The 23922-nt window shown below is 46.6% G+C and overlaps 1 long non-coding RNA gene across 2 annotated transcripts in view; it reads right to left on the minus strand.

Moving 5' to 3' along the window:
• Positions 1–14486: 14486 nt before the first annotated feature.
• The window catches only part of LOC115031769 (uncharacterized), a 60535-nt gene continuing 51099 nt past the window's right edge, over positions 14487–23922 (minus strand). For both annotated transcript variants that reach the window (XR_003837434.2, XR_003837433.2), the window contains 4 exons: positions 23145–23232; positions 21259–21392; positions 19119–19209; positions 14487–16866 (listed from right to left, as the gene is read on the minus strand). This is a non-coding gene — a long non-coding RNA (uncharacterized LOC115031769). The remainder of the gene's footprint in view (positions 16867–19118; positions 19210–21258; positions 21393–23144; positions 23233–23922) is intronic.

Below are 23922 nucleotides of genomic sequence, written 5' to 3' on the forward strand. Positions count from 1 at the left end.
ATCTGCAGCTGTAGATTCAGCCTCTGTGTGCCTCCCAGGTAGTTCTGTGTCTCAAGGACTCCGATCTGCTGGTTATCCACAGGCAGCCAGCCATCCCCACCTCTACTAGGTCTCATCCACTGCCTCCTTCAAGACTAGGGATGAGGATCAGACGTCATGGTTTGAACATGAATTGCCCCCCCAACCCATCTATACATTTGAACACTTGCTCCCCACCTGATGGCACTGTTTGTGGGGGGCAGAGGGACTTATGCAACCTTTTGGACATGAAGTCTTGCTAGAGGATATAGAATCAGTTAGAGGGAGAGGGTTCTAGGCCAGCTTAGCCTTTGTCTTAGGACCACTAGTTACTGTGTACTTCTGCTCTGAGAGCTACAATCCCCCACAGCCAACCATACCTTCCCCAGCATGATGAATTGTATCCCCTGAATGGTGAACTGAAATGAAACCTTCTTTATGTTGTTTCTGTCGAGTTTTCTTTCACAAAAGAGATAAGTAACCAATCTGCCATGTTGACAGTCTTCTCTGGATTTTGATTCCAATGCACTGTGCTCCCTAAAGAGCACTATTCCATTCCATCCTCATGGATGCCCTAAACAGTAAGTGCCATGAAGTCCCACTTGACAGCAAGAAATACTGAGGAACCAGAAACCCAGTTCAAGAGATCTGAGTAGCTGTGGGAGTGATCCCCACAGAACACTTTCATAACCCATAGTGAGCAGGTTCACCCTCCATCCTGGTGTTTGCCTTGGCTCAGGACCATCAGCAACTGTCAAACTTGCCCCTGATCCAGTGTTATTCAATCTGTGTCTTCAGAGGGCACATACCACAGTCTCCTCCCTTGTGCCCACTAGAATATGAGCCTCTGCTCAGAGAAGATGGGGGTGGAGCCTGGATCTGTGATGAGGTGCCCTTGGCAGCCACTGACTCAGGACAGTTGTCAGACCAAGGTCAGTCAAGCCCATGGAAGTGCCATGAGGCCGTAGATAGTGGCATACTTGCTGTCTAAGAACTCAGCCAGGCCTGTTAGAGGCACACGAAGCTTGACAGCCCTGACCTCAGGACTATTTGGTTGAGTTAATGTGTGCATCATTACCGTCCCTTCTCTTCATCTCTGTCCTCACTGGCTCCTTTGTTGGGAAGAATCAGGGTCCCAGGGGAGTCACCATGTACAGTTACCATCCATGCATTGTCCAAAAAAAGCAGTGTAGTCACATGTTGCTTTACTGTTATAACTGTTACGTTTGTACAGACAGAAGGTTTGGCCGCATTCCTCAAATCAGAGGGAAATACTTGGTTATAGATTAATGATCAACGTACAAATTGTTCTGGACAAATTTGGTGGAAGGTCAAGAACCACGAGATGGCGAGCAACGGCAAAGGTCAACAGGCAGTTGGCAAGACACGAGTATAGCAACTGGACTTTGTAACACTGACACCAGCATGTCCTGTCTAGTCGAGCTCAGAAATCCAACAGAAGAATTATGGCAAAGGGACACTGTCCAGGCAGGCTGGTCTTCTAGGATTTCCAAGAATGGGGCAGGTGAACTGTGGCTTCCTTGATAGAGAGAACAATGCTGGGAGAGTGACCAATAGGCTATGACCAGTTTTCCAGAGCAACAAAAAAACAAACAAAAACTCTCAGGTTAAGTAACGATTAAGTAAGGGCCTTAGAGTTTAGAGGTTGATAGTCCAACACGGAACAGTACCATTGGCTTGACCTGTGTTGAAGGCCTCATGGTATCACAGCAGACGTACATGTGAGGGGAGATTGCCCAGTGAGGTGGGAATACAGAAAGCAGATGGAACTCAGCCTTGCTCTCTTACAATAGTCCTCTCTCCAGAGAAATGACTGTGCAAAGCCCTTCCAAGGACAGCATCACTGATGATCAAATGTTTTACATCAGACTCACTTTTTGAAGATTCTTGACCAAAGTAAGGCCCAAGCTTCCAACATACTAACCTTTGTGGACAAAATACCCAAGAACCACTGCAGTTCCCATTCTAAACCTTCTACACAGCTGGCCAAGTTTCTTACCTTCTTGCTCTTGGGTATTCGCATAAGAAAAGAGACCAACAGCCAGGCAGTGGTGGTGCATGCCTTTAATCCCAGCACTAGGCAGAGGCAGAGGCAGAGGCAGAGGCAGAGGCAGGTGGATTTCTGAGTTTGAGGCCAGCCTGGTATACAGAGTGAGCTCCAGGTCAGCCAGAGCTGTACAGAGAAACCCTATCTCAGAAAGAAAGAAAGAAAGAAAGAGAGAGAGAGAGAGAGAGAGAGAGAGAGAGAGAGAGAGAGAGAGAGAGAGAGAGGAAGGAAGGAAGGAAGGAAGGAAGGAAGGGAGAAAGGAAGGAAGGGAGAAAGGAAGAAAGAAAGAGGAAAAAGAAGAAGAGAAGAGAAGAGAAGAGAAGAGAAGAGAAGAGAAGAGAAGAGAAGAGAAGAGAAGAGAAGAGAAGAGAAGAGAAAGGGGAAGGACAAAGGGAAGGACAAGGGGAAGGACAAGGGGAAGAAGGGGAAGGGAAAGAAAAGAGAAGAGAAGAGAAGAGAAGAGAAGAGAAGAGAAGAGAAGAGAAGAGAAGAGAAGAGAAGAGAAGAGAAGAGAAGAGAAGAGAAGAGAAGAGAAGAGAAGAAACTAACAAGCAATGTATCATGTATATTGTGGACCTAGCTAGGGAAGGGACACATTTTCCTCTCAGCTGTCATTCCAGACTTGATGCCAAAAGTCATCGTTTTCTGAACAAAGCAATAGACATCTTTTAGAGTCTTACACAAGAAATCTTGAAGTCATTGGTCACTCCTAAACTCCTCACAGTGGCTCAGCTAGGGAGCACGTTGGCCTTCTGGATTTGGTCAGGGGTCAAATATCAAATAGCCATTTCCTGGCCTGACCTTGAACTCATGTTGACACCCATAAGCTACAAAGGAAGACAAAAACCTCCCAGAAAAGCTATGCTTTTAGCAATTCTAAACGGGAAGATGGGCGTGGCTAGACGGTCCAAGCTGCTTCCTTGTGGGAGGGACCTTAGGTAACTTGCCCTTGCCTGAAATGTCCATACTGACAATCCACCCATAGGTACCCCTACTTGATCAGAAATCTGGCCATTTCTGACTATGCCCTCCCCAGGGCGTTGTTCTAGTTTGCTTTCTGTTGCTGTGATAAACACCATGACCAAAAGCAACTTAGGGAGAAAAGGATTGGCTTCAGTTCACAGGTCCCAGTCCACACTGAAAGAAGCCAGGGCAGAAGCACAAGGCAGGAACCTGGAGGCAGGAACTGAAGCAGGGGCCACGGAGAGTGCTGCTTACTGGCTTGCCTCCCCTGGCTTGTCCAGCCTACCCTCTTATTCAGCCCATGTCCACCTGCCTAGGGATGAACTGTCCAACATGGACTAGACCTGCATCCAACAATGAACAATTTAGAAAATGCCTCACAGATATGCCACAGGCTGATTTAATCAAGACAATTCTTCAATTGAGGTTCCCTTTTCCCCGGTGACTCTGGGTTTGTATCAAGATGAAAGGTGAAGCTAACCAGTCACAAGCTTTCTGATGGTTCTTTCACTACCTCCTGTTCACTTACATCACAACCCTGCTTTTATACACAGCTGTTTGGTTGCTTCATCTCTTGTCTTTAGTCTGTCTTTAAGCTGTCACTATGGGTGTACAAGTTTTATATCTGTTGCTCATTCCTGTATAGCTATCCAATGTCAAATACAGGATGGATGAGTGGATGGATAGATAATGGATGGATGGATAATGGATGGATGGATAATGGATGGATGGATAGATAAGGATGCATAGATAGATGCATGGATGAGGATAATGGATACATAAGGATAAGTGAATAGAGAAGGCTGGGTGAATGGATGAAAGAATACTGTGAGGAGTGCGGAGGAGAGCATGAATGCTCATACTTTGAAAATTATACCATATCACTATAAAGTCCTAGTGTCAGGCACTGTGATGGAGTTTTATATGCACAGCTATCTCTGTCCCCTCAGTTCCACATCACAGATTCCATAACATACAAGGAGAATCTTAAGTGCTGGTGGGGCTGAGTTCACGGAGCTGGTGTAGAGTGGGTCCAAGCCAGGTGAGTTGGTCTGAATGTTTCAACTCTTCCCAAAATCATTACAAAATGACCACGTAGTGAAATCTCTGTTTACAGAGGGGTGTGCCGGCAGACAGCCTTCAATGAAAGTGCCCGAGGTGACCCTGTGCCACTCTGTCTTCTTCCTGGAGCATTCCCTGCCTTCTCTCTCACTGTCCCCTGCCCCTCCTGCTGCCATTAAAGACTTCATTTAACCCTGATTCATCTCTAAGGAAGTACGTCTAATTACCTTTAATACAAAATGAATTCTTACTAGAATTAGGTAGAAAGTGGGAGTCTAGGGTGTCTGGCAGGAAAGGATAATGATTCTGAATTAGTTACAACCTCCCCTGATTCCTCTAGAGGGGATTTTTGAAAAATTATTTTTTAATTTTAGGGAGTGAACCCAGAAAATTGAAATCTAGGGAGAAGGCAGTGTCTGCGTGAATAACTGTCATTCTGCTTATCTCTTAAGATAATTTATTTTAGATTTTATTATTATTATTATGTTGGTGGCTGTTTTGCCTGCATCTATGTATGAGTGCTGTGCACCTGCCTGTCCTCTGCAGACTTCAGAAGAGAGCACTACAGGCCCTGAAACTGTTGTTCTAGATGCACTGTAACTGCCATGTAGGAACCGAACCCAGGTCCTGTGCAAAAGCAACAAGTGTCCCTAAGCACACTTGAACTCTCTCTCTAGCCTATGTCTCATGGGATTCTTAGAAGAACCACAGAAGGAATAAAACTGAAAGCACATTTGGAGACACGATTTGAAACGAAAGTCTATGTTTGGCTACTGACCCCTTTGCCGTGACAGGAGGCCTGAAGAAAGGAAGGCTTTGCCAGGCGTGGTAGTACACACCTTTAATCCCAGCACTCGGGAGGCAGAGGCAGGTAGATTTCTGAGTTCAAGGCCAGCCTGGTCTACAAAGTGAGTTCCAGGACAGCCAGAGCTATACAGAGAAACTCTGTCTCGAAAACCAAAAGAAAAAAGAAAAAAAAGAAAAGAAAAGAAAGGAAGGAAGGCTTTGTTCAGACTCTCTGCTTCAGGGGTATCCATCCCGTTTGGTGGGAAGGGGACCTGGGGAGGCTCCATCTGTGGTGGGTGTTTCTGAGCTGGTCTCTTCACATCTTGATACACCAAGAGTGTCACCCTCAAGGCTCATCCCTGGAGAGATCCACTTTTGCTGACCGGACCACAGACTCAAAGAGCACAACCTCCAAAAGAGCAGTGCCATCATCCGGGGACAGAACACAGGACCCTGTGGGAGACACTTCCCATTCCAAACTTTAACGTTCTGCCTCAGGCTGGAGAGATGGCTAAGCAATAAAGAGACCGTGCTGCTCTTGAGGAAAACTGGACACCCATGTTGAGTGGCTCACAAGCACCCACTCCAGGGGATCCAACACCCTTTTCTGGTCTCCTCAAGTACTACATTCACATGCACACATACGCCCGTAAGCACCCTCACATACATATACATAAAAATAAGCTTTTATGAAAGACTATGCTGCCACTGCTTGTATTCCAAGTTCATACTGATGTCCCCATAGTTACTTACTTAATCACCATACAGCCCTGTGCAGCAAGTATCAATAGGCCTAGAGTATAGAAATTAATGCCCATTTGAAGAGCATCAGAGCTCAAACCCTGGATACCTTGATTACCTTGTGGTTTTTCTCCATAATGCACAGCAGCCGTGCACTTGTGGACATTGGATACCACTTCAAATCTGCACCTGGGGGCCATTACGCACAGCCAAAACATCATCCAGAGAAAAAAACCAGCAAACAAAAAACCAAAACAAACAAACAAAACAACCATAGGACCCTGCGGTCCAGTACTGGAGCAGGAGGAGGACAGTCCACTTTACTTAACTCAGTTAGGGACGTGCACACTGGGCAACTCAAAGCTCTTGCTGCTCCTCATACACTTACAAATGACAGTGTGCACTGATTTGGGGGGATACAAATGCATGCTCATAAATAAGTGAATAACAGGATGCCCACCCCCCCCAAAAAAAAATTAAAAATGAAGTCCTGTGAGGTCAAGTTGAATTGGGCTAAGCCCTAAATCCAGAGCATGGGTACCCTGAGAGGAAACAAGCAACCAATGGAAAGGCAGAAGTCACGTGGTAACAGCACCAGACACAGGGCAGCTGTGAGGCAAGAATGGAGGAAGCTAGTATCTACGTGGTCCACAGAGAGAGATGGAAACCCACCTGTGCAGGAGGCTAGACACCAGCCTGCAGGTGAGGGAACAGACCCTGTTGCTTGAGGTCAGTCAGATGGCTTACCTGACTATGGGGCTACCCTCACTTCTCTCCAGGCTCTGCTTACACCAAGCTTCATGCCACCAACACCAAGAAGATGGAGTCTTCCTGTTTCCCCAGACCTCAGTAGCATAAAGAACATATTTACCTGAAGTGGCTATGAAATCAGACACTCCTATATCTAAAGTGGAGTGACAGGCATTGCTCTGGAGCTACTTCTGGGCTTCTCTAAGAGCCCCTCGCACACCCTTGCTACATCTCTGCCCTGAGGATGACAGCCAGAAGGGCCATTTGTAGAGGAGAGATGACTGCACACCTTAACTTGGATTTTGTCATTCCTGCTGGATATGTCTACTTCAGAGCAGCTTGGCAGAAGGCAAGTGATCCCCGCATTCTGCTAATTGTCTCTGTAGTTTGATGGGTCAGAGGTCACAGACAAAGGGTCATGATTGCCAGAAAGAGTCAGAAGACCCTCTCCCAGGAACCTAAGTCTCCATTCTAGTGGAGAGGGCATTATCCACAGTGCACTGTAGGGCGTGTTTCTCCTCCAAGACTCTCCCTAGTACCACAGGATGGCAGTCTCTGGAGGATACAGAAATGCTACGCCAAAAAAGGTATCCAATGTGGGTGACTGCTGAGGTATACGTCCAGCTTGCTACTAGCCTGTGATCTAACCTGAAAAAGACTGCTTCAGCTAATTCTGCCATCGACCATGAGCAGTAGAGAGAAAGGTAAGACTCAAGGACCCAGTGGGTCCCAGGAGAGAAAGAAGAGGGGAGGAAGCCACCAAGACAGGAGATGAACCATGAGTACATGGCCAGAGGAAACAGCAAGGAACAAGGGGCAAGTGGCTGGGACGTAAGTTAGAATAGCTCAAAATCTACCCAATCTAGGCTTACAGCTTGTTAGTAAAATACTAGAACTGGGAGGGTTTTTTTTGTTATTGTTTTGTTGTTGTTTGTTTGTTTGTTTTTAATACGGGCTAGATAGAATATGTAATTCCTTTTACAAGACTCAGCCTCTCAGTTTCTTTAATTCTCTCCCCGATGAGAATCCAGACCCCAGGAAAGGAGTGAGGATCCCTGGAAGTGATAGAATAAGAGACCAGAAAAAATAACCCCAGCTCTGTAGAGAGCCTAGCCCATCACCATTTGTCCTCTTGTTCTCAATGTGGAGTACAAGAAGACCTTAGAGAAAGACCATTAACCAGGTAAGCTGAGGCCACAAGTGGAAAGACAGGGAGCTCCAACTGGATTGTGACCAGTTGTGCACACTCACTGGGGTGACTGTTCACACCTCTCAGTCTGTGAGTCACTAGAGGATGCTCTGTTAGGCAAGGTACTCTGGGGGGCTTTTGCACCTGCAGGTCTAGTGTGGGGGCCGTGCTGGTGTGACTGGATGCTTTCCTAACATCCACCGCCCGAGATGTCTCCTATGCCATTGGAGTGTCCTTTCCAGACTCCTGAGTCTACCCTTCAGGCGCCAAGTCTAATGTGACCTCTTCAAATTCATAATGTGTATGAAATAAGCAGAAAACGGCTCAAGGTGAGTCACTCATTAATCACAAGCAAAACAGGCCCTGACCAAGGCCATAGCAGGAAGCATAAAACAGAAAAGGGGCAAAAGAGTTGCCCAATCTCTTTATTTAATATTAACTACTTTATGTTTTTCTCATCTGAATTCTGAGAAAGCTTGCGTCCCACTCAATCCAAAGTCAATTGTCCTTAAATGCCTGGGTGCTCGCTTTGTGGATGCTGCATGCAGCGTGCCTTTGAGCCACGGCCCCTTGAAGGAAAGACGTGCAGCTGGCAGTCCCACCTCCACCTCTTTCGGCAAGACCTCAGTAACTAAGCAAGATCTTGGTAATGTTTTTTGAGTATGTCCTGATAGAATCAGGGGGAAACCAACAAATGGTTTCAGGACCTAGCCTTTGTCCTTGGAGTTGCAAATGTCACTGGTTGAAAAGCGACAAATGTTTAGGAGTAAGAATGCTAGGAGCCATCCATCAGTCTCACTGGGCTATGGCCAGCTCAGGCATGCCCTTCCTCTGGGAAGAAGACTAAGGTATGTGTAGACTGCTCAACTGCATTTGCTCTCAACTGTGTCATATGATAGAAACTAGAGATGGGTAATGTGGAGGACCCCATTTTATACATGGGCACAGTATGGATGATGCCTAGTATGGGGTGCTTTCTGATCCCCTCTCTCGCAGAGACACACACCTTCCCAGACCTTTCCAGAGGTCTGGGAAGCAGGGCCTGAGGTTCTATGCCTCTAAAGGGCAGCTGCTGCTTGCAGATGGGGCATCTGCCCCCAGGACTGCTAGTTTGTCTTGAGTAAGAAGGCTTGGAGTTTGGCAGCTATTGCCCTTTGTGAGGTTGTGCTTCCCGCCAGTCAGGGAGCCCATTGTCTCTATCCAGCTGAGGAAATAGCTAGGCTCCAGCATGCACTGATTAGCTTGTGGCTCCCCGCAAAGGTGGCAGGGCCCGACTGGTGTGGGTACGCCTCCTGTGTCATTTGCACAGCATGGGAGTGCTATAATCCAAAGGTACAATTCAGAGGCTTGTCTCCCAAAAGCAAGATGAGGACAAGGCTGGAGATGATAATCAAAGCTGACGCAAATTACCTGGTGTTTGCTGGAGCAGAAAGGAACAGAGGGAGCTTCAGGGGGCAAATCGGGTTGGCCCCATCTCCCTGGTGCTGAGGCTGGCTTGACGGATGGGAGCTTGGGCAGGGGAAGTACTCCAGTGAACTCTGTTTGGGCATCATTTGGAAACTCTATGATGTCAGAGATTTATCTGCATAGAAATCCCAATGCATCGCTGAAGCCAAATCCTTTGAGAACCTTCTAAGGTGCAGACAACTGGCTCTTATCCTGAGCATTTCCAAATGAGAGTATCAAGGTTGCCACAAGGGCAGCCATATTGTCTGGCACCATTGTGGTGTAAAGCCTGCTTAGAAGTCAACTACCCCTCCACTTCAAGAAGAGGAAATTGATGCCAGGAAAGAAAAGATCAGAGCCAAGGTCCTACAGAGCATTGGAAATGGATCTTTCAATGGCCTCTTCATTCTTCCCTTGTCTCTCCCTCTCTTCCTCCTTTGGCACATATATTCATTTAACAAACATTTGTTGAGGACATGTTTTGTGCCAAGTGCTACTTCTGGTACCAAACATCCCTACCTTCCTCGATGGGAAAAAGCACTAAATGGGAAGAGCAGGTGCTAATCAAATAACCACTGCTTGGGTGGGTGGGGGACTTGACATTGCACAGAGGGCAGTAAGTATCTTCATCTGTGAAATGGGCTCCATTTGCCCTGCCTCCCTTCCCACCTACACAGCTAGCTCATCCAGGACATCAGCAAGAAATAGACTTTTCATAAACATAAAAGCAAATTCTCGAAATGCTGAGTTTAGCCTCACTCTGATAAGTATTCAATAAATGTTTGTTGAATTGAATTGCTGAATTGAATTATGCTTCAAAAATCAAGCAAGGATTAGCAAGAATTCCCAGCACTAACCACAGTGTTCATTCAATTTTCCTGTCTGGGCAGAGAAAACATTTGTAAGAATGTATGAGCTGAGAGGACTCTAGGCAGTAAGCTGGTCATACCAGCTATTCATTTTACAGAATGGGAAATCAAGGCCCAGAGAAGGGAAAGACTGTTGAAGATCATATATGAAAAAGAGTCAGAGCCAGAGATGCCAGCTTCCTGATACTCTGAGTGACCGAAATGATGGTGAAGAAGAAGATGGAGCCATCTTGTCCCCAGTAAGCTAGAGGCTGTTCTGTGTGGAGAGTCCTAAGGAAGGAGACATCGTCTAGCTCTTAATTAAAGTTCTATTATCAGTTCAGTCCCCAAGTCCCCGGAATCTTTCACATTCCACACCATTAATGTCTGTGTCTGATAGATGTTGATTGCCTGCTCCGTTGATGTTCTAGAAAAGCACCCACATTTCTTTTTGATGAGACACACTTTCTCCCTTCCTATTCTCAATCCACAGGGTTTGGGTAGGGCAGAAACTACGCAATTCCAGAGAGCACAGCCACATGCCTCAGGCCCAGCCAATCAGCTCATCACATACCTCAGGCCCAGCCAATCAATTCATCACATGTCTCAGGTCCAGCTAATCAACAAATCCACCTCCCTAGCTGACATGGATGATTCAGAGAAGAAGGTGACATTAAAATGTGACCCAATGTCTGCTGACTTATGGGTAGAATATATCGTTTATGGTTTATCAATGGAATATGTATTACTGGTGGAGCCTAGGGCGTGTAACCACACTTCAAAGGAGGCTGAGAACATGAAGGTATGCCATTTTCCGTTCCTATCGTCAGAACAGGGGCAGTCCAGACATACATTGAATCAACAGATAAGTGTGTCTGCCATCTTGGAAGAGTTTCCAATGCTGTGCAAAATGCAACATTCAAGAGACTATACCTGGGACTTGGCAGGACCCAACTGTAGCTTGGCTTTTGCTTTGTGTGTTCTTCTTTCTTCCAATCTTCTCCACCCTTTTCCTTCCACCCTTTAGACTCCCTAGCCTTAGATAAGAGGAAAAAAAGGATAGAGACGAAAGGAAAGAGATCCCTGAATAAAGACAGGGGCTGGAAACGGGGTGACAGTATAATTAGACTACTTCCTGCTGACTAGGGGCATCAAGTTCCTTGGGGCAAGTTTGATCTTGGCTGTCAGGATATCTAAGTCCTTCTTGTTATTTCTTCTCTGAGTACAACTACTAACACATCACAACCAATCCTCCCAAATGACCAACAACCGCCACCAACCCACTCACACCTCTTGGGAGCCTAACATTTACATACCCCCTGGAAAGTCCCCAGAATTCCAAAAGTCACACACTCGCAGAAACTATCTGCCGCTGGCAAAGGCATGCCCCTGTCAGAGCATGAGGCAAATCACAGTCAGCTGCTACAAAGAACCTGAAGCAGCCCCATACCCCACAGCTGGGATCAAAATGAAAACACATTCTTATTTCTGTGTTTTTCAAAGAGACCCAAACTCCAAAATTGTCACTGCACCCAACAGTGGAGGAAACTGCTGTTTCTACTCTCAATAAAGATAAAGAAACTAAGTTCTGGAGAAGTACTTTTCTGGGTCACACAACAAGGACATTGTAGAATCCTGTGCTTTATAGTCCAGGATCACGTAACAAATTTGAATATATTGGGGATCTAGCTGGAAGCAATATTAGATTTAAGATGAACCTGGAATATGTCAGGCATTCAGGAGTCTTTGGGGGTTTACATTTGAGAGGGTCTCCCAAGACCTGATCCTGAGGAAGAAGTTCAATAATGAGGGTCTTGAACAAGGAAGAAAAGTCTGATCACAGAATGTAAAGAAATGACAATGAATGTGATGTGGTGGGGTCAGGGTGACCCTTAATGTCTCCTGGGGCTGCCATGTAGCCAACTTCAAAGTCCTGTGAACAAGAGAGTTGAAGGTGGCACTACAAAGAGAGTCCCCTAAACTACACCTAGGGGCTGAGGATACAGACAGCGTTGCTTTGGGACTCCTCTGGCAGGAATATCCTGGGGAGGGAAGCCCTCTCAGCATTGTTCCTGCAGACCTCCATGAAGCCTTGCACTAGGAGGACCAGAGCATTGGTGGAGATGCTCAGAGCAGTATCATTCCCACAGGAGACTGGTTTGTGATGACAAAAGATGATCTCTAGGGCTGGCGAGATGGCTTAGTGGTTAAGAGCACCCACTGCTCTTCTGAAGGTCCTGAGTTCAAATCCCAGCAACCACATGGTGGCTCACAACCATCCGTAATGAGATCTGATTCCCTCTTCTGGTGTGTCTGAGGACAGCTACAGTGTACTTACATATAATAAATAAATAATTTTTTAAAAAGATGCTCTCTAAAATACCCATTTAGACAGAGGTTCCAAGGGGCAAGAGGTTCCAAGGGGCAAGAGGTCCTGTGGTAGCAGGTTGGACAAGAGGCAGAGGAACTCCATGGTGAGCAACATAGCCTGCGCCACACAAGTGCTCTGTGTGCCTTCTGTAAGCTTCTCCTTTCACCTTCCCAACCTTGCTGTTTACCCCACGGACTGACATGCCTTAACTGCAGATCCAGGAGCCTGTGCTGTCTGGCTTCTGGCTAGGTTCAACCACTGAGGGACATTAGCTGACCTGTCCCCAGAGTTGCCACAGACTACACTGCCACTGGAGATGAAGTGACCAGCACTCTCCATATGGCCTTCTGGCTTCAGAGTCTGGTAACAGTCTCCTTCTCTAGGCTAGATTTCATAGCACATTGTTTCTGGGCCTAAAGATGAGTCTACCCCAGGTTGGGTCCCTAGACCCTGCCCATACCTTTGTGAAGAGTCCCAGTATTAAATTCTCTCTGTGCCCTCCTTTTCATCCCCTGGTCCTGAGTGACAGGAAAACCCTGGAGCTCATGAGGAGGCAGTAGGCCCTGTGATGCTGAACAGTAGTAATTCATTTAATTTGGCATCATCTTCTCTTTCTGCCCTTCCGTCAGACACACCTGCACCAGAGTGTAGCTGGGTTTCTGTAGAGCCCCCTGGAACCTGGTAATCTTGTCACAGTACTCCGGATATCATAACTTTGGGGCTCTGTCCCGCTGGCCTTAGATCTGTCATTGTAGAGGAAAATGCCACAAACCTGGGAGTTTCTACAAGTGTTTGAGGGACCCATCACAGAACCAGTGACCTGAAGGCTTCAGAGAAAATGGAGGATTCCTAATTCTCCACAGTACCTGAGTTATGGAGGGTCTGAGCTCAGTGTGGGAAAAAGCTTTTTGGTATAGCTCTGCTGCGCTTTCCCATCACCCACAAAGAGAAGGGCTCTGATACTCTCGCCTCCTTTCCCCTTAGCTTTCTGTCGAGGCAGCTGCAAATGCCCAGATTCAGTCAAGCTATAGCCTGTGTCTGAACCGCTCCCTCACCTTGCCACTTCCTGCAGCTCTGGGGTACGGACCCTCGCACAGAGGTTCCAAATGGTCCACAGATCCCAGGAAGGAGTTGTAGGGGACAGAGAGGACTGCCATCTGGCCACTGCTGCATTTAGAGAGGAAGGCTCTGTGTGAGCACACTCAAAGTGCTCATGTCTATCTCTCTCACTTTTAGGATGATAAATATACCCATGTCTGGCTTACAGAGCCAAGGTAGACAGTGGTCCAGAGGCTTCAGCCCACCCAAAGTCTGGGGAAAGACTCCTGTATCCTCACTGTCTCTTACTGGAATGTCCTGCCTACGTTCATGCTCAGTGTTCCCCATGTGAGGGGCCGCATTCTTCCAAAGCAAATATCCCTAGCCAGGAGTCACTGTGGCCAAGAAGCATACAGCCCAAGAGCTATGTGCTCTGAGCAGTGGCCTTAGAAAGCAGGGCATGCAGCCCAAGATAAGGCCTGAATGGCCATATGCCCAAGGATCTTTGCCCATCAGTGGGTCAACTAAACAAGACTTGGGACTAGAGCCATGACAGAAAATGTCAGAAAGAGACAACACAGATATGACTCAATGGGCATCCACCTAGGGCCTTTGTGCATAGCTGTACAGATTGCACTGCCCAGCCACGGGGTACCAGTCACTACACATCCTGGGCCTCACCACTGTGACAGCATGCAGGCAAGTGTCTGTAACTGACCCAAGGAAGCAGCAACCAGACACCAGCTCAGAAAGGCTACTAGAAATACAGTTTTGGAAAATGTCCCCTTCTTCGTTACTTCAAGACTATGACACAAGCCTGTGGGTCCTCTGATAACGACCATCTCCGTTTACCCCACAGAACAGCACTGGCCACAGCAAGGCCTCTGGGCACCACCCCATAAATCCTCTTTTCACTGGAGGCCTATCAGATAATGATTTAAAGAACTAGTCACTGGCTGCAATTAAGCACAGAGAAAATAGATCAGTCCCATAATTTCTGTGTGTGCAAGGTCGGGCTGGATCCGTAATTAATGTTTGCGCCCGTTAATGAAACGCTCCACAGCTCTGCACCTCTGTCATTCATGAAGGTAATTTTTCAATTGATTAGTAAAATAATACTTGAAAAGTAAATGCACCTGCCTCTTCCCCGAAATGTCTCAGTCAACCGGACACACTGGTTGGGACGCTAAAAAAATACCACTGCAATCCAGTGGAGACCGGACCTGCACCATCAGCATGCAGAGAGCCTGAGAAAGAGGCTGGAGGAAAAAGCAATTAGAGCAATCGTGGTGACCAGAATCCCTGGGCGGCCCAGAGCTGCTCAGCAGCTCTGCCCAGTTCCCACCTGTGATGAAAGATGCTGAGGCTTGGGGTTCCAGCTGGGCAGGGATGGGCTTTGGGTAGGGAGGATGCTGCAGAAACCAGGAGGGATCCTGTGCTGTGGTGAGCAGGGGGCAGGGGCACTATAGAGTGCTGTTGTTGGGGGGAATGCCACAAAGCAGGGAGTTCCTACAAGTCACAGAGGAACCCATCAACAGGGGTGCTGAGTGGGGCATTTGTGAAGCTGGGTGCAAACACTCCTTTCCAGGGCCTTCTCTGGCCAGGACCATCTGCTCCAGCATTTCTTAGTTGTTAGTTAGTGGACCGGTTGAATGGACCTTATCTTAAAACCAAGAGTAAACATTTTGAAAATGACATCATCTTATTTTTTACAGAACAAAACACCTCAGGAAACATAGTGGTGTTCATTCTTGGAAGGAAGATTCGAGTATTGATGTGTTGCTGTTTTTACTTTCAGTTCCAAGTATTTTAACAGTGACACCCATCTTTCCACCCATGGGAATCTTCCCTACAGCACCGGGCCCATGATCTGGACAAAACTACTCAAAACCCACATCGGCTTCCTAGAGTCATTTCTGTCTCTTTGACATTTAAAGATTTGACAATCAATTATTGAACACCAAATATTGAACCACTTAGCCCATTGCCTCCTGCCAATTGTTTCTTCTTTTAGCAGTTTTCCAGTCACCAGTGGCTTGTCGTGGGTGACTAGGCTTTTTCTATATCACTCCTATAGATACGATAGGACACTGCATCTTTGCAGAGATTAGCTATTTCTGTGAACAGTATAATTTATGTTTTAATAGATGGGTATCAATGGTGGTGAGAGGACCGGGTTTGGAGTGGGATGGGACTAATGCCACAAAGAGTGGGTTCACAGATGACTGTCTCCATGTGTCTAAGTGATGCTGGCTTGTCTTGCATCCTGGAAACTGTGGGAGCTGGGTGGCAAACTGTCACATGTGAGGACTCTCATGGGCTGGATGAAGCTGCTTGAAGTGAACCTTGAAGGAAAGGTGTCCCCTAGTACCCTAGATCCAACAAGCAGAACATAGCCAGCCACTTCAAGCTGTAGAGACTCTCAAGAGCACATTGTGACAGTCCAGACTCTCCCTGAGGACTGGGATTGCAACAAGCAGAGCATAATGCTCACTCGTGGCCCAGCCAGGCAGTGTGACTGTCTTTGCTGCTACATCCAGTACAAGCCTAGACCACAGGTACTGTCTGGACAGTCTGCCTCTGTTCTGTTCCATTCTGGCTTCAATCCAAGTGCAGGGCAAATGCAGATCATTCGGTCTAAACTAAGTCATGCACCCCTGCTCCTGCATGGGAAACAGGAAAGTGTTGGTGACTCCAGTGAATGTGGGACCTGTCCTCCAAGCTTCATTTGGAGGGAAATCTTATAGTATAACAGGGTCTAGGGACTGGAGAGATGGTTCAATGGTTAAGAGCACTTTCCACTCTTGCATAGGACCCAAGTACCCAAGTTTAGTTTCCAACACTTGTATCAGATGGCTCACAACTCTAGCTTCAGGGGTCTAACATACTCTTCTGGCCAACACACACACACACACACACACACACACACACACGTTGGGAGGGAGGCAGAGAGAGGCAGAAGGGGTCAGACAGACAGGCAGGTGGACAGAGATACAGAGAGACATTAAATTAAAAATAAGATGAATTCTAAAAGAAGTTCTACACATAATAGTTTGGCTATTGTAGTTCACAGAGCACCGCTACAGATGGAACCCATGCAGGCCATGTCCTCTGACATTTATTTGGCATCTGCTATACCAACTTCTTTGCTATCCACCTTCTTTGTGAAGGGAGCCACAATCCCAATTTTCAGAGGAAGAGACTAAAGTTCAGAGGGGCCCACAGGGTAAAACTGCTCATGTCAGGGTCACGTTCAGTTTTGTTCTTCTGCATCTAGTGTCGTCACACAAAGGCAAAGTTGAGGAAGGGCCCTTCGCCTTCAATGCAGGGGAAAGCAGGCTGTGCATCAGCAGCGCAGGTACCCACCCACGCTGATTCAGAGACAAGTGCCTGTACCTCACTCCTAGACATTCACAGTAGTCCCTCTGGTTTCTGAGGTCCCTAAGGAAACCACAGCTCCAGGGACTGTGACAATGCCCAGCTCTTGATCGTGAACTTTGGCTGAGAGTGAAGTGGGGTTCAAGTCCTCAGTTTCCCACTTTCTCTGCTCAGGTCTCCAATGCACCCTGACCCTCATGTTCCTCATCTGTAAGACACAAAAAGTGGATCATGTCAAAGGTTGGATGGTGACATTTTGTTCCCGATTGGCCCACACAGAACTTTTGTTTGTTCATATGTGAGCTTCTGCCTCTCCTGTGGTGTCCCCAGTCCTGAGGCCACGACTCACCAGATAACCAGGGCTACCACTAATCTGTCAGTTTCAAATCATGCCACGGCCAAAACTGGGCCAAGAGTTCACTGTATCGCAAGGAAAAAAAAAAGGAACCCTTGTTGGTTACCTAGTAACCGTGCTCATTTGACATCCTTAGCCAGATAGCAACCTCCTGAGTCCATGCCCCTTCACTGTCCAGGGAACAAGTCACTAGTCATAAGTGACCATCAAAATTTAATTTAATTGTAAGTGAATTAAAGAGAAACATGATGAAAATGCCAGTTCTTTGGGCACACTCCACAAACTCCAAGAGCTCAATAGCCGCATGTGACTAGTGACTAGTCACAGGACATGCCCATCACCACTGAAAGCACCCCAGGACAGCCCTGCTCCAAGTATCCTCACAGAACCCCACTGTCCCTTTCCTCCAAGCACCTGGCCTCTTGCAGGCAACAAACTGTCAGGGCACAGTGACCCAGGCGAGCCACCCGCTCCCTTCACCATCTCCTTTCACAGAAGAGACTAATCTATACCGGAGCCCCTCTTCTCTACACGAACAATGGGAGCGGCCCTGGGAAGGGGCTGCCTCGCTCCCAGCACCTTCTTTCCGACTCCTTTAATAGGTGAAAATGCTCCCTTATTTCAAATGAATATAATTACAAAATCCTCTACTTAAAGTAATGTGCCTCCTTTGTGGGGAGCAGACGGCTCCTTTCTCTCAGCCTTTCCGCACTGAGATCCACTTTCCTGCTTTGAAAAGCGTGATTCACTGGGCTCCCCGGGCCGGTGCCTCCCCGCTCTGCAGTGGGGCACAGTGACTTTGAACCACACTCTTGTTCCACATCCCTAGCATGTGCGGGCTCTTTCCTTGGGTGGACATTGACCTCAGAAGGCCACGCCTATGGAGGACAAGCCATGCCCCCTGGCTCCCAGGAACATGCTCACCTTTGTTCTGACTCACCCTGAGTTGTATCCTACCCTTCCCTGCCTGAATCAAGGCTACCCTTCCTAGCGCCCCTTCCGCTATTTAGTCCCTAGGCCAACGCTAGCTTCTCTTCCTCCACAAGTGATCCCCTTGCCCAACTCCAAAACCCCAAGGCAACCCTGAACATCCACAATGACTCAGGTTCAAAAGACACCTCTCCCAAGTGTACTCCTTGACCAATCACCCTCTTCAAGGTTTAACTTCTACAACACAAAGAAGAGAATTCAATCCGTTACCGATAATTGGTCAAACTATGGGCATATGATGTTCAGACTTAGTGCTGGTTAATTTTTCTGTCAACTTGACACAAGCTAGAGTCATGTGAGAGGAGGGAACGTCAATTGAGAAGCTGTCTCCAAAAGAATGGCATGTGGGCAAGCCTAAGGGGCATTTTCTTGATTAATGATCATCATGAAAGGACCCAGCCTATGATGAGTATTGCTATGCTTGTGCTAGTGGTCCTGGGATTTATAAATGTGGGGGTTTCAATGAAATGGCCTCCATAGGTTGATAGGTTTGAACACTTGGTCTCCAATTAGTAGAACTATTTGGGAAGGATTTGGAGGTGTGGTCTGCTTTGGAGGAGGTGTGTCACTCAAGTTGGGCTTTGTGATTTCGAAAGACTTATGTGGTTTTTCAGTACCTCCTTCCTTTCTGCCTTACAGTTGTAGATAAAGATGAGACCTTTCAATAGTCCCTTTGCTCTGCCATCATGGACTCTAGCCCTCTGAAGCTGTGTGCCAAAATAAACACTTCCTTTTATAAATTACCTCTGTCATGAGGTTTTATGCATCAAAAGGAAAGTAACTAAAGAAATAAGGAAACAAACTAAACAACCTAGGAGAGGCAAGCCAGTAAGCAGCATCCTTGCATGGCCTCTGCATCCTTGTATGGCTCCTGCATCCTCCCATGGCTTCTGCATTCCATGGCTTCCGTATTCTCTCATAGCTTCTGCAACCTTCCATGGCTTCAGTGTCTGCTTCCAGGTAGTTCCTACCCTGGTTTCTCTCAGTGATGGAGCTGAAATAAACCTCTCCCTCCCCAAATTTCCTTTGCTCATGGTGTTTTATCACAGTAATATAAACCTTATTATGTCAGACATTTGTACCAGGGCATGGGGTATTGCTGTGACAGATCTTACCATGTGGTTTTGGGAGGATTGCAGTGGCAGTCAAACTTTGGGCTTGAAAAACATAGAGTGCTCAGAGCTTAGTACGTTGTTCTATAGAATCCTGGAAGATAAGATTGTTGAGAGCAGTTCAGATGTTAGAAGCCTGACTTGTGAGGTTCCAGAAAAAGAGTGAAGACTATTGTTGCTGTTTGAGATTTTAAATTAAGATTCTGTGGTTCTGGTCATCTGGGGCAAAAGAATTCATTATAGTTAACTAGTGACTTAACCACTAAAGTGAAATCTTCACTTTACTGGAATCCTTGATACTGGTCAGCTGTAGCCGAAGAACCAGTTTTAAGAGATGCCAGCACCACTGAGGTGAACTCTTCTGGGAAGTGATTCCTCTAAGTCAGCACACACAGAAGCTGTGGTCTAGAGGGCCAAGGCCATACCTTGTGCTGACACCTGAACTTAGTAAAGTGTAAGAGTTTATATTTATATTAATCTCTCAAGTGGTACTGGTTTTTAAGACATGAGGGGATCATGAAGTGCAGCTGAAGCCTGGCACTGTGAGAGGCCAGGGGAAGCCATTAATTGAAGGTACAGCCTCAGTGGCAGTTGAGCCCCCACATTGAAGGGGTCATGAGAGAAGTTAAAGGTTGGTACCATGTGGCAAGATCAGAGGCTCAGGCTCTGAAAAGAGCCCAGCAGAGGTTGCTGGGAAGGCCATACACTCAGTTGCAGGGAAGACCTCAACATATTGGAGATCCCAATACCATGGGACAACCACCAAGGGTAGCAGCCCGTGTCAAACAGAGAACACCTGAGCCCACAGGGCAAGCTATATGTGCTGTAGATGGTAGAGCCAAAGAAGTGCAACTGTCAGACCACGTGGAGCTCTGAGGTCCCAGATTCAGACAAGCTCTGTATGTTTTATACATTTGGACTTTGATTTTGCTTTGAAACAATTGCAACTGTGTCCTGACTCTTCCCTTTTGAAATAAAAAGCATATAATTTTTAAATTATTTTGTAGAAGTACATAGTTAATAAAACTTGGATTTTTAAGGGAAATTAGAATTTTAGAGAGATTTTGGAGTATTAGAGAGACCAGAATTTTATTTGTATATTTTAAAGAGACTTTGGGTCTTTTAAAGAGACTGATTTTTTTCAATTTTTTATTAGATATTTTCTTCATTTACATTTCAAATGCTATTCCGAAAGTCCCCTTTACCCTCCCCCCACCCTACTCCCCTACCTTCCCACTCCCACTTCTTGGCCCTGGCATTCCCCTGTACTGGGGCATATAAAGGGGCCAAGGGGCCTCTCTTCCCAATGATGGCTGACTAGGCTATCTTCTGCTACATATGCAGCTAGAGACACAAGCTCTGGGGGTACTGGTTAGTTCATATTGTTTTCCACCTATAGGGTTGCAGACCCCTTCAGCTCCTTGGGTACTTTCTCTAGCTCCTCCATTAGGGGCCCTGTGTTCCATCCAATAGATGACTGTGAGCATCCACTTCTGTATTTACCAGGCACTGGCATAGCCTCACACAAGACAGCTATATCAGGGTCCTTTCAGCAAGGAGACTGAATTTTTAATGTGTTTGACTAAAAAAAAAAAAAAAAGACCATGAGACTTTTAAGATTGTATTGAGTTTTATATCATGTTAATATGACATCTTGAGAACAAAATAGAAAGGGAAGGTTGTAGTTGAATCGTCATGTGTTCGTGTTTCAAGTTGACAAGGGTCAATTGTGATGGCTAGTTTTGTATCAACTCAACACACATTAGAGTCCTCTGAAAGGAGGCAACCTCAATTGTGAAAATGCCTCCAAAATATTGGCCTGTATGCAGGCCTGTAGGGCTTATCATCATCACCACCACCTCCACCACCACCACCATCATCATCATCATCAGTGATAGTCATAGTCATTGATTGATGTGGAAGAGCCAAGACAATTTTAGGTGGTGTTATCCCTGGGCAAGTGGTCCTGGGTTATATAAGAAAACATACTAAACAAGCCAGGAGAAGCAAGCCAATAAGCAGTACTCTTCCATGTCTTCTGCCTCAGTTCCTACTTTTGGGTTCTTACCTTGACTTCTTGCCCTGATGCCCCACAGTGGTGGAGTGGGACCTAAGAGTTAGAAGCTAAAATAAACCCTCTTACCTTCCCAAGTTGCCTTCAGTCATGGTACCTTATCACGACAATAGGAACCCCAAGCCAGACTTGGAACACAATGTGTGCTGCAGTTGTGGGTGGTTACAGTTTTCTTCAGTCATGTTTGCACAAGGGATAAAGACCTGGCCAAGAAGGAATGAGCTAGAATAATGAACATGTTTAGCCTGATTGTTCACCACAAGGGCCATGCTGTTTTGTTCACTCAGACACATTCAAATGATAGCAGGGATGTAGAACACACCTAGCAAGTTCTGGTTGCACTGTGGAGGTAACAGAAGACAATCACCTGGTCCTACTGCTCTGAGATCCAGTGTACTTGAGGCTTGCTCTGAAACCCAGGGACACAGACTAGAAATGAAGCATGTTTGCTGAACTGAGGGAGTAGAGAAGGCTGGGGAGTCAAGAGGATGGAGTCGAATCTCCAACAGCCTCTTTACAGCTTCCATTCCAGACCGTCTCGCTCTGCAGAACTTCCCAACCCCTCACATGGAGAAGCCCACAGACATCTCACAGGGAACTGCAGGGGCTGAGGACTGTGGAGGACACTGGGTGAGAGCCAGCATTCCAAGACAGGTCCTAAATAACATTTAGGAACCCCATCTGAAGTCAAGTTCTGACTCTGGGGGGTGGGGGGGGTCACCATTTGGTAATTGTGTAACTACTGGTGCAGCTGGGGTGCACACACAGCTCGTGAGAGAGGTTAGGGGGCCTGTCCATAGCCAAGCCCAGTCACGGGTATGAGACTCAAGGGCCTCACACAAGCTCAGTACCAGCCTGACCTTCAAGGTGACAGATGACAGATTAAGGCAGGACTCCAGAAGGAGGGAACAGGCTATGCCAGGCGCAGGAAGAGAGCGAGGGAATCATGTAGCCCAGGCTAAAGGAACAGCCTATGCTAAATGGTGGTCATCTTCTTCAGTGGGGAAACACAAAGGTCCAAGGTGGAAAAATGTTTTTTTGTTTTTGTTGTTGTTGTCCCCACCCCACCCCTGTGGGGCAAAGCTTTCCCAGAGAGCTGAAATTTTTCCACTAGTGGTTTCATTTTTACCTATGCATCCCAAACATCTGTTTTGAACCTGTGAAACAACCTCGAGGCCATTGAGATGTTGGAAAGCACATTTAGATCTATTTGGTTCTTGGTGCAGAGCACACAGAAGGGAGCTGATCGGGTGTTCTTGTGGGGAAAATCGTGGAGAAGAAATGAGCAGACAGCCCCAGAAAATTGAGAGCACGGCATCTGCAGGCTACAGAGAGGTTGGCAGAGTGTGTGCATGCGTGCATGTGTGTGTTCTTGTGTGTATGTATATGCGTGTGTATGTCTGTGTGTGTATCCCTGTGTGTGCATGTGTGTATCTGTGTTTGCATGTGTGTATCTGTGTGTGTGCATGTGTGTGTCTGTGTGTACCTATGTTTGTCTGTCTGTGTGTACCTGTGTGTGTCATGTGTGTCTCTGTGTGTACATGTATGTACGTGTCTGTGTCTGTGTGTGTGTGTGTGTGTGTGTGTGTTGGCAGGTCCCAGGAAGGGACATTTTAACCAAGGACAAGTCGCAGCAGATGGGGAGAGTACTCCAAGTGGGAAGAGGAGCATACGCAAATCACACACAGAAAACAGAAGTGGTGAGGGAGCTGGGGTTGGAGTGCCAATCAGGACGGTCATGGGGCATGAAGCCTTGGTGCCTTGGCCTGTCATGAGCCAAACAAACCAGGGCATTGTGGATGTTATTCTCAGCCTCCACAGGGACCTCAAAACATGTTAGGAAACATGTGGGAATGCCTTCTGCCCAGCAAGGGAAGGTGCAAATGGTGCACAGGTTGCCTGTAGCCACCAGCTAAAAAGGACTCAGATGGTCTTGACAGTTCTTAGCAACTTACCTCTGCAGATTCTGTAACATTCACTGTCTGGTTCTTCAGGGAAAGGCTGCTGATTTCCAATTTAGAACTCCAGATAAGCACTTATTACCTAGAGAGGAGCAAATATAAGGCCTGGCGCATCACTTGGTGGAAGCTTGAAGAGAATTTATAGAGTTTTGGTTTTGATCTCCAGCTACCTGGATAAAGAAGGAGGGACAAATATATTTGTGATCATATATTTGTGATATATTTGTGAGGAGGAGAGGAGAAGAAGAAGAAGAAGAAGAAGAAGAAGAAGAAGAAGAAGAAGAAGAAGAAGAAGAAGAAGAAGAAGAAGAAGAAGAAGAAGAAGAAGAAAGAAGAAGAAGAAGAAAGAGTGGAATGTCAGAGAGATGATTTGCAGTTAAGAGTTCTTGCTGCACAATCATCAGGACTGGAGTTTGGATCCCTGCACCCACACAACAATGCTAGTGTCCCACAATGCCTGTAACTCCATCTCAGAGATATTCAAAACTCTGTTTCTGGCCTCTATGCACACACAGGTGAATGTATGTTCACACAGATACATAGACAAATAAATTAATCAAATTAAAATATTAAAAATGAAGACAATTTTGACAAAACTTTGTGAGGGGGTTCTGTTTGTTTGTTTGGTTGGTTGGTTGGGTTTAAAAGGGTTAGGTTTGGTGTCAAAGACCTGTGGATATTACAGGAGGATTACAAATTCAACATCACTTGGGCCAACTTAGTAAGACCATGTCCCCAAATAAAAAAGGTTTGTTTTATTGTTAAGAAAAAA

The sequence above is a fragment of the Mus caroli genome, unplaced genomic scaffold (genome assembly GCF_978045245.1).
Source record: "Mus caroli unplaced genomic scaffold, Mus_caroli_1 scaffold_10, whole genome shotgun sequence".
Lineage (NCBI taxonomy): Eukaryota > Metazoa > Chordata > Mammalia > Rodentia > Muridae > Mus > Mus caroli.